An 11,069-nucleotide genomic window follows, 5' to 3' on the forward strand; every position below is an offset into this window, starting at 1 on the left:
TAGCAAGTGGCCACGTGTAAGAAATTTCGTATTATCAATTACGCGCAAATTGACCCTTAGCATTGTTTTCAAACATTTATCGTAAGTTTGTAAATACCCGTCTTTTACGAAATATTTATACAATATAATTTTTTATACCTTGGGGGATCGTGCGCACTAGCGCACGGTCCAACAACTAGTATAAGTAAATATGAGATTTAATGTACTTGAAATTTAATGTACTTTTTGTTAGGTTATGATACATATGAATAAACATAAATCATGCGGAAAAACCATAAAGCCAGGAAACATATTATTTACACATAATCATATAGCATAATTTAGATGCATACACTTTGTAGCGTGCCCTCCCTAGTTGCGCCCGAACCGAACAAGAACAAGTCTTTAGGACTCCAAGTGTCGTCCCTCCGTAGATAGTCCACAGCACGTCCGGATCCGCCTTAAGATTGACCAACTAGAATCGCCCTTAAGGTACTATAATTTTCGGCAATTATGGGCAAGAATGTGACTGAATTTTTGCTCTCAAAATCACTTTGAATACTTGAAAAAAAACTCGTTATAAATTGTGAACCCAGGCCACATATTTATAGGGGTATGGAAAGAGAATTGAAATCCTACTAGGATACGAATTAATTAAATTAGAATCCTAGTAGAACTCTTATTTAATTAATTTATCTTTTAGGATTAGGAATTTAATCATTAAACGAATCTTATACGCTTTAGGTTTCGTATGTGAACACAAACACATACGCACGCACAGCAGCCCACGAGGGGCGCCTATGCGCGCGCGCGCATAGCCCGAGCAACGCAGCCCAATTGCCACAGAGCCCACGACTGCCGCAGCCTTTGGCGCGCGCTGGGCCTGCCTTGCGGTGGGCCTGGCGCAGCCTTGGGCTAGCGTGTTGTGGCGTGCGTTTCCCTTGCTGGACGTGGGCCTGGCTTCGTGCTGGGCCTTCGTCTAGCAAGCTCGTCCGATGCTAATTCGTACGACATGCTTCCGATTAATTTCCCGATTCCGGAATTTATTTCCGATACGAACAATATTTAACATTTCCGATTCCGGAATTAATTTCCGTTTCGAATAAATATTTAATATTTCCGTTTCCGGAAAAATATTTCCGATTCAGACAATATTTCCGCTTCTGGAAATATTTCCGATTCCAGCAATATTTCCATTTCCATTAATATTTTCCGATAAGTACCATGTTTCCGTTTCCGGCAACATCTACGACTTGGATAATATTTATATTTCCGATACGATCCATATTTCCGTTTCCGGCAATATCATCGTTTCCGGAGTATTCATTTCTTGCCTTTGACGATCTCAGCTCCCACTGGAACCAAGATCCGTCGATTCCGAATATCCATAGATGGAGTATTTAATGCCATTAAATACTTGATCCGTTTACGTACTATTTGTGTGACCCTACGGGTTCAGTCAAGAGTAAGCTGTGGATTAATATAATTAATTCAACTTGAACTGAAGCGGCCTCTAGCTAGGCATTCAGCTCACTTGATCTCACTGAATTATTAACTTGTTAATTAATACTGAACCGCATTTATTAGACTTAATATTATATGCATACTTGGACCAAGGGCACTATTTCCTTCAGTCTCCCACTTGTCCTTGGGGACAAGTGTGCATTACCTAATTCCTTTGTCGCTCGATGCTTGCTCTTGAACATAAGGTAAGAGTTGTCATCCTTATTATGTCCAGAGGTGTTTCTCGGTTTCAGAGTTCAACTGATCAAATAAACAGATAATCATAGCCTATGATTCATCCGAGCACGACCATACATTTTACAGTTTCTAGCTCTCCGAGTGGCCTTGTACAACTTTTAAGCATCTCATCCCGATTTATGGGAGGACAATCCCAATCTTGCGATCTTGAGATTAGACTTCGTTTGATAGGTGATTACCCGAGCGTTGCCTTTATAGCCTCCTTTTACGGTGCGATGGTTGGTCAACGTCAAAGTAACCAGTTCTCAAACAAGTAATCTCAAATCACTCAGGTATTGAGGATTTAGTGTCTAATAATTTTAATGAATTTTACTTATGAAAGATTTTCATCTCTTACAGTAAAGTTTCATAGGTCTGTCCGATACTAGTCTTCCCAAAGTAAGTATCTATGCAAATGATTATGACATTGCCATGTCCACATAGTTCAAGAAACAGAACTACTAGTCATCTTGCATTCTAGTCGTCTAACGTTTTCTATGCGTCCAATTTTATAGAAAACTCCGACCAGGGACCATTTTCAACTTTTGACATTCAAGTTCACTTGATAGACATTTCTTAGTCACATGACTGGTCCTGACAGTCTATCTTGAATATTTCGTCAAATTGAAGGGACTCATCATTTAATAAACCACAAATTAAATGGAAAAATAAATTCTATTCATTTATTGTGAATGATTAACCAATAATGTTTTACAAAGAATTAAACTCTAAAACTTTAAAACATTAAACAAGGACATCAAAGCCATTCTCCAATATGCTTGATTCCCATAGCTGCAGTGTGCGAGTTGTGCTTCGCCTGCGGCAGAGGTTTAGTCAATGGATCTGATATGTTGTCATCAGTTCCAATCTTGCTTATCTCGACTTCTTTTCTTTCAACGAACTCTCGTAGAAGGTGAAATCTACGAAGTACATGCTTGACTCTTTGGTGGTGTCTAGGCTCCTTTGCCTGTGCAATAGCTCCGTTATTATCACAATACAGGGCTATTGGTCCTTTAATGGAGGGGACTACACCAAGTTCACCTATGACCTTCCTTAGCCATATAGCTTCCTTTGCTGCTTCATGTGCAACAATGTACTCCGCTTCAGTTGTAGAATCCGCAATGGTGCTCTGCTTAGCACTTTTCCAGCTTACTGCTCCTCCGTTGAGGCAGAAGACAAACCCAGACTGTGATCTGAAATCATCTTTGTCAGTTTGGAAACTTGCGTCCGTATAGCCTTTAACAATTAATTCATCATCTCCACCATAGACCAGGAAGTCATCTTTGTGCCTTTTCAGGTACTTCAGAATATTCTTGGCAGCAGTCCAATGTGCCTCTCCTGGGTATGACTGGTATCTGCTCGTAGCACTGAGTGCGTACGCAACATCCGGGCATGTACATATCATAGCATACATTATTGAACCAATCAATGATGCATACGGAATCCCATTCATTCGTCTACGCTCATCAAGTGTTTTTGGGCACTGAGTCTTGCTTAGAGTCATTCCATGAGACATGGGTAGGTAGCCTCGCTTGGAGTCTGCCATCTTGAACCTATCAAGTACTTTATTGATATAAGTGCTTTGACTAAGTCCAATCATCTTTTTAGATCTATCTCTGTAAATCTTGATGCCCAATATGTACTGTGCTTCTCCTAGATCCTTCATCGAAAAACATTTCCCAAGCCAAATCTTGACAGAGTTCAACATAGGAATGTCATTTCCGATAAGTAATATGTCGTCGACATATAATACTAGAAAAGCAATTTTGCTCCCACTGACCTTCTTATATACACAAGATTCGTCTGCGTTCTTGATGAAACCAAAGTCACTGACTGCTTCATCAAAACGTATATTCCAGCTCCTGGATGCCTGCTTCAATCCGTAGATTGATTTCTTTAGCTTGCATACCTTTTTAGCATTCTTTGGATCCTCAAAACCCTCATGCTGTGTCATAAACACAGTTTCTGTTAAAACGCCGTTTAAGAAAGCGGTTTTGACATCCATCTGCCATATTTCGTAATCGTAATATGCAGCGATTGCTAACATTATCCGAATAGACTTTAGCATTGCAACTGGTGAAAAGGTTTCATCGTAATCCACACCGTGGACTTGCCTGTAACCTTTTGCAACCAATCTAGCTTTGAAAACTTCAAGTTTCCCATCCTTGTCCTTTTTCAGTTTGAAAACCCATTTACTTCCAATGGCTTGGTAGCCATCTGGAAAATCGACCAAATCCCATACTTGGTTTTTAGACATGGAGTCTAATTCAGATTGCATGGCTTCATGCCATTGCTTGGAGCTAGGGCTCGTCATAGCTTGTTTGTAAGTCGCAGGCTCATCACTTTCAAGTAATAAAACATCATAGGTCTCGTTCGTCAAAATACCTAAGTACCTTTCCGGTTGAGATCTATATCTCTGCGATCTACGCGGGGTTACATCTCTAGATTGTCCATGATTCTCACCAGAAACTTCTAAAGATCTCTGAGTTTCATCCTGAATGTCATCTTGAGCATTCTCTAGAGTTTGTTATTCGACTCGAATTTCTTCGAGGTCTACTTTTCTCCCACTTGTCATTTTGGAAATGTGATCCTTTTCCAAAAAGATACCATCTCGAGCAACAAACACCCTGTTCTCAGATGTATTGTAGAAGTAATACCCCTTTGTTTCCTTTGGATAGCCCACAAGGATACATTTGTCAGATTTTGGATGAAGTTTGTCTGAAATTAATCGTTTGACGTATACTTCACATCCCCAAATCTTAAGAAAAGACACTTTTGGAGGCTTTCCAAACCATAACTCATATGGAGTCTTTTCAACAGCTTTAGACGAAGCTCTATTTATAGTGAGTGCAGCTGTATTTAGTGCATGTCCCCAAAATTCTATTGGAAGTTCGGCCTGACCCATCATTGATCTAACCATGTCTAGCAAGGTTCTGTTCCTCTGTTCAGACACACCGTTCCATTGTGGTGTTCCAGGAGGAGTCAATTCTGATAGAATTCCACATTCTTTCAGATGGTCATCAAATTCATAGCTCAGATATTCACCGCCTCTATCAGACCGCAGTGCCTTAATCTTCTTGCCTAATTGATTCTCTACTTCACTCTGAAATTCCTTGAATTTGTCAAAGGATTCAGACTTATGCTTTATTAGGTAGACATAACCATATCTACTGAAGTCATCAGTGGAAGTGATAAAGTAGCTGAAACCACCCCTAGCATTTGTACTCATTGGTCCACATACATCTGTATGGATTAAACCCAATAGTTCAGTTGCTCTTTTTCCAACTTTAGAGAAAGGTTGCTTTGTCATTTTGCCAAGTAAACATGGTTCGCACTTACCATAATCCTCTAAGTCAAATGGTTCTAGAATTCCTTCTTTTTGAAGTCTTTCCATGCGTTTCAAGTGAATATGGCCTAATCAACAATGCCACAGATAGGTGAGATCTGAATCATCCTTTTTGGCCTTTTTGGTATTTATGTTATAAACTTGTTTGTCGTGATCTAATAAATAAAGTCCATTGACTAATCTAGCAGATCCATAAAACATCTCTTTAAAATAAAACGAACAACTATTGTCTTTTATTAAAAAGGAAAATCCCTTAGCATCTAAGCAAGAAACAGAAATGATGTTTTTAGTAAGTCTTGGAACATGGAAACATTCTTCCAGTTCCAAAACTAGCCCAGAGGGCAACGACAAGTAATAAGTTCCTACAGCTAATGCAGCAATCCGTGCTCCATTTCCCACTCGTAGGTTGACTTCACCCTTGCTTAACTTTCTACTTCTTCTTAGTCCATGTGAATTGGAACATAAGTGTGAGCCACAACCTGTATCTAATACCCAAGAAGTTGAATTAACAAGTGTACAATCTATAACGAAAATACCTGAAGATGGAACGACTGTTCCGTTCTTCTGATCTTCCTTTAGCTTCAAGTAATCTCTCTTCCAATGCCCCTTCTTCTTGCAGTAGAAGCATTCGGATTCAGAAGTGGGTTGACTGACCTTCCTCTTTTCAGACTTGGCGCCAGTTTGCTTAGTTGGGCTGGCCTTGTTGCCACCTTTCTTAGCATTCATCTTCTTTCCAGATTTCTTGAACTTTCCCCCACGCACCATAAGCACATCTTGCTTATCACTTTTGAGCGTCTTTTCAGCGGTCTTCAGCATACCGTGAAGCTCAGTGAGCGTTTTGTCCAGACTATTCATACTGTAGTTCAGTTTGAACTGATCATACCCGTTATGAAGAGAATGGAGGATGGTGTCTACAGCCATTTCCTGAGAGAATTGCTGATCCAGCCAACTCATATTCTCAATGAGTCCAATCATTTTGAGAACATGTGGACTTACGGGCTGGCCTTTCTTAAGCTTGGTCTCAAGAATTTGCCTATGAGTCTCGAATCTTTCGACCCGAGCCAGATTTTGGAACATGTTCTTTAACTCACTGATGATCGTGAAAGCATCTGAGTTGATGAACGTTTTCTGTAGATCTGCACTCATGGTTGCAAGCATTAGACATTTCACATCCTTGTTGGCATCAATCCAACGATTGAGGGCTGCCTGAGTGACCCCTTCTCCTGCGGCTTCGGGCATCGCCTCTTCCAGGACATACTCCTTTTCTTCCTGCATAAGAACTATTTGCAAGTTCCTTTGCCAGTCAAGGAAGTTTTTCCCGCTCAACTTCTCCTTTTCGAGAATTGATCGAATGTTGAATGAATTGTTGTTTTCCATAATTAAAACTACAATTGAAAAAGAATAAACAAATAAATAATCATTCACAGTTTCTCTTAATAAACTTAAATTCTAGCATACATGCATAATTCAATGTTCATTAAGCATTTTATTCAAGTTATGTGTTCCGGCAGGTGTGAATAAAATGATTCCAAGATCCTACAAACCATAGAAGAATTAAGCACATTATGTATTAAGACTCAATTCTAAAATCTTTTAGGTAAGCAAAAGCCTTTTGCTAATAGTGTAGAAACTACTCTTGGTTGATAGGTACGTCTAAGAACTTATTAGGTAAACCTATCGATTTTTCCACGACATAAAAGGACTCCTTACTTATATCGTTGAGTTTTACCAAAACTAACACGTACTCACAATTATTTGTGTACCTTACCCCTTTAGTATCGATAAGTAACACCTCGCTATGGCGGAAAACTATTACTAAGATCGATGAAAAAAGGATATCCAAGTAAGTGTTATTTTGGCATGGCACCTTTTAACTCAATTTTTAAGTTTGGAACTTAAGGCTCTTACTATGTTGGTTAGATTTTAAGTGAACTAAAATCCTTAATCATGCAACATAATCAAGCTTCGATCTCATGCAGATTTAAGACATATTTAAAAGCAATAAATAACTTAAAACATGCATAAGATAAATGTGATCTAGTATGGCCCGACTTCATCTTGAAGCTTCAACTTCAAAGTCCGTCTTGAAAATCTCTGTGGGAGGCGCCATTTTCTTCAAATAGGATAAGCTATAATTAAACTAATTACAACTATTTGATGGTACGCAGACCATATTTGAATTGAAAAACAAATTTGGTACCTTAGACCAATTACATTCAAATTAATGGTACGCAGACCATATTTTCTATCCTATTTGGGCCATACTAGTCACTTCATAACCTGCAAAACAGTACATATACAATATATATACCATTCACCCATTCATTATCATGAATGGCCCACATAGCTGGTTAGTAAAACACGTTATGCATCGTGGCGACTCCACTGGGGAAGTTAATGAAATACTCGTGCTCGTAGGTAATCAAAATAGCCGAAGGGTGAAACGATCCTACCCCGCGTTTATTTCCCTATCAAGTTGGGACGACCTGAAAATCAGCATATTAATGTGAACGGACAGAACCGCATAACGAATCTTGGCTCCCTTGGCATGTTTCATCTCGGGAGTTGGGAATAAGGATACCCATCGCCACCCGGGGGGTGTATACGCTTCGAATGTTATCCACTCGGCACTTTCGCTAGTAGTACACCTATCCCAAACCCAATCGCTCGCCCACTAGGTCCCTCTCATTGGTGCATGCCCCCTTGGCTTACATCGTGATTGGACTCTTGGGACGAAATTCGCTCGTGAATGCACTACCCCGACTGGGGCATGTGTTGGATCGACTATAGAAGAGGTACCAAACCGGCGCAGATATTACCCATAGAAGCCTATCATAAACTACGTGACATATTATTTTGCTTCATGTTGTAATGTTAGTTATGTGTAGCGAATTATGTGATTGTGTGTGACAAATAATACTAGAAAATCAACGACCCTAAAAATTGCCCAAACATTCATAGACACCAATTGGCCAAAGAGTTATACCAAAATACGTGTTCCGTAGCCCCGGGCGATCGCCAAAAAAATAAGCGACGCCCAGGATAGCCTGTAACGGATCCCACAAACGCTGCACAACGTGTAAAGGACGTTATTAGGTGAGCACGCAAAATTAAGTCGTATATACGAAAAAAGGATACGCGAACAGAATACGAGTACCAGTCAGGGACGCATTTTCAGCGCCCCTGGCTGGGCGCCAATCATTTTCAACGCCCAGAGCTGGGCGCTGAAGTTGCTGCCTGGCCTTTTGGTCAGGCACATCAGCTTCGGTACCCGCGCATGAAGTATACGTAGCAATAAAAAAAAGTTTGTAACAAATTTGCTACGAGGACGTATGAAAAAAGGCACTCGATTCTAAGAACGACTTATAAAATAAATAACTCCTTGTGTCGTTGTTAGGCTTCCTATAACGACTATGTTCGGCACTAAAACTGAGCATGCTGATTAAAATAACCTTGAATGTCACACGGGCAAAGATTTTCGAAAATATAAAAGAGTTCAAAGTGCACACACAATAGTCCAAATATACTAGTCCGACTTAAGGGTAGTCATAATGTGTCTAAAAGACCAACTCGTGAAATAAACTAATGTGTCTCCTACTCCATAATGTTGATACAGGGCCCCTGAATACCTACCCGTGATAGCCATCAAGGATCGCAATGGAAGTAGCATATCCTGAACATCTACTCCTAGAGGTCGCACAAACCCAAGAGATGCATGCTCTGGGACACGACCCTCTACGTTCTAAAAGGCCACTCGCCTCAAAGAACTGCACGATGCCAAAAGCCTCCCCCAACGCACATGCTTTCGGGCTATTGTTTGGGTTAGAAAAGAAAAGAACAAGGAACAAAACAGAAATCATGGCATTGGCCCTTCAAGATGAATTATTTGATCCCACTAAACTGATCGCTCCATCACCCCTAAAGGTCGACCAAACCCAACAAGGGTGGCGCAAGACCTTCAAATGGACTAATGCTCGTGGAATGAAGTTCAAGATATCTGCGGGAGAGGGCCCAATGTGTGAAGAATTCGAGTCTGAATCCGAGTCTGAATCCGAGTCCGAATCCGAGTCTGAACCTAATAAAGTTGTAATCCCTCCCAAAACTAGTTTAGACCCGGAAATATCCACTCCAGGAGATCTTTTTGATGTAATGCTTCACGACTTTAATAAGATAAACAAAACTTTTGAGTATATGCTGCTTAAAAATCCGAGTAGTAATGCAGAATGCCTCGCCACTAATGAGCACGAAAAAGAGCCAGAAGATGAATACACCGAATTAATAAAAGCTGTAAATGAACAAGAACTCAAAACCCATATAATTGAGGACACAGAATCAGTAAATATTGGAACAGAAGAAAATCCTAAATTCATTAAAATTGGCCTCACCTTAACTCCCACTGAAAAAACCGATCTAATCTCCACTTTACGGGAATTCGAGGGTGTCTTTGCTTGGTCCTACAAAGACATGCCCGGAATAGATCGAGAAATCGCTGAGCATAGGATTCCGCTGGATCCCAAAATGACGCCAGTAAAACAAAAGCTACGACGACTTAAGCCGGAGATAGCCTTGAAAATAAAAGAAGAAGTCACTAAACAGTTAGACGCGGGCTTCATAAAGGTCTCCAACTACCCAGAATGGGTGGCCAATATTGTCCCCGTAGCTAAAAAAGATTCGAGATCTCCACAAAGCCAGTCCCAAAGATGACTTCCCTCTACCTCACATTGACATATTGGTAGACAACACAACGGAACATGCGCTTCTCTCCTTTATGGATGGGTACGCAGGATATAACCAAATACTTATGGCAGAAGAAGACATGGAAAAAACAACCTTCATTACCCCTTGGGGTACATATTGCTACATTGTAATGCCTTTTGGTTTGAAAAACGCGGGGGCCACCTATCAAAGAACAACCACCACGTTACTTCATGACATGATACACAAAGAAATCGAGGTCTATGTAGACGACATGATCGTCAAATCTAAAGACCGGCACAGTCACCTCCCGGCACTTGGGAAATTCTTCACCCGAATCCTAAAATATAACATGAGACTAAATCCACAAAAATGTGTGTTCGGGGTAACCTCCGGAAAATTACTAGGATATGTGGTTAGTACACGGGGAATCGAGATCGACCCATCCAAGATTAAAGCCATTACCGAAATGCCCCCACCAAAAACTGAAAAACAGATAAGGGGCTTCCTAGGAAAGCTACAATACATTAGTAGGTTCATTTCCAAGCTTACTATGACTTGCGAGCCAATATTTAAAAAATTAAGAAAAGAAGAAAAAGCGGAATGGGATGAACAATGCCAAACTGCCTTCGATAAAATCAAAGAATACCTAAGCAAACCACCCGTCCTTTCCCCTCCTTTGCCCGGAATTCCTTTACGTCTATACTTAACCGTCACGGATACTGCAGAGGGAGCTATGCTCTCACAGTGTGTATATGGATCCGAGTGAGCCATCTACTACTTGAGCAAGAAGTTCATACAGTACGAGACGAGATATACAGAACTTGAGAAAACTTGCCTCGCCCTCGTTTGGGCATCCAAAAAACTCAGGCATTACCTATTAGCCCACACCGTTCATATAGTGTCACAACTAGACCCCTTAAAATACATGTTCGAAAAGCCCGCGCTAAACGGTCGCTTATCCAAATGGCTAGCCATGCTCTCAGAATTCGATCTAAAATTCATGCCAGAAAAAACAATCAAAGGAAGAGCGGTATCCGAATTTCTGGCTGAACATGCTACAAATGAGGAAACCACGGAAGCTTACCTCCTCCCTGACGAGGAACTTCTGATGATACGAGACGACTATTGGACACTATACTTCGACGGTGCATCCAATCAAAAGGGATGCGGTGTCGGAGTTCTCCTAGTCAGTCCCGAAGGGGCCCATATACCAATTTCCGTCAAACTTGACTTCGAGGTCACAAACAACGCCGCCGAGTACGAAGCCTGCATAGCCGGGCTAGAGGCCGCGGTTAGCCTCGGACAA

This window comes from Spinacia oleracea, chromosome 2 (genome assembly GCF_020520425.1).
Source record: "Spinacia oleracea cultivar Varoflay chromosome 2, BTI_SOV_V1, whole genome shotgun sequence".
Taxonomy (NCBI): Eukaryota; Viridiplantae; Streptophyta; class Magnoliopsida; order Caryophyllales; family Amaranthaceae; genus Spinacia; species Spinacia oleracea.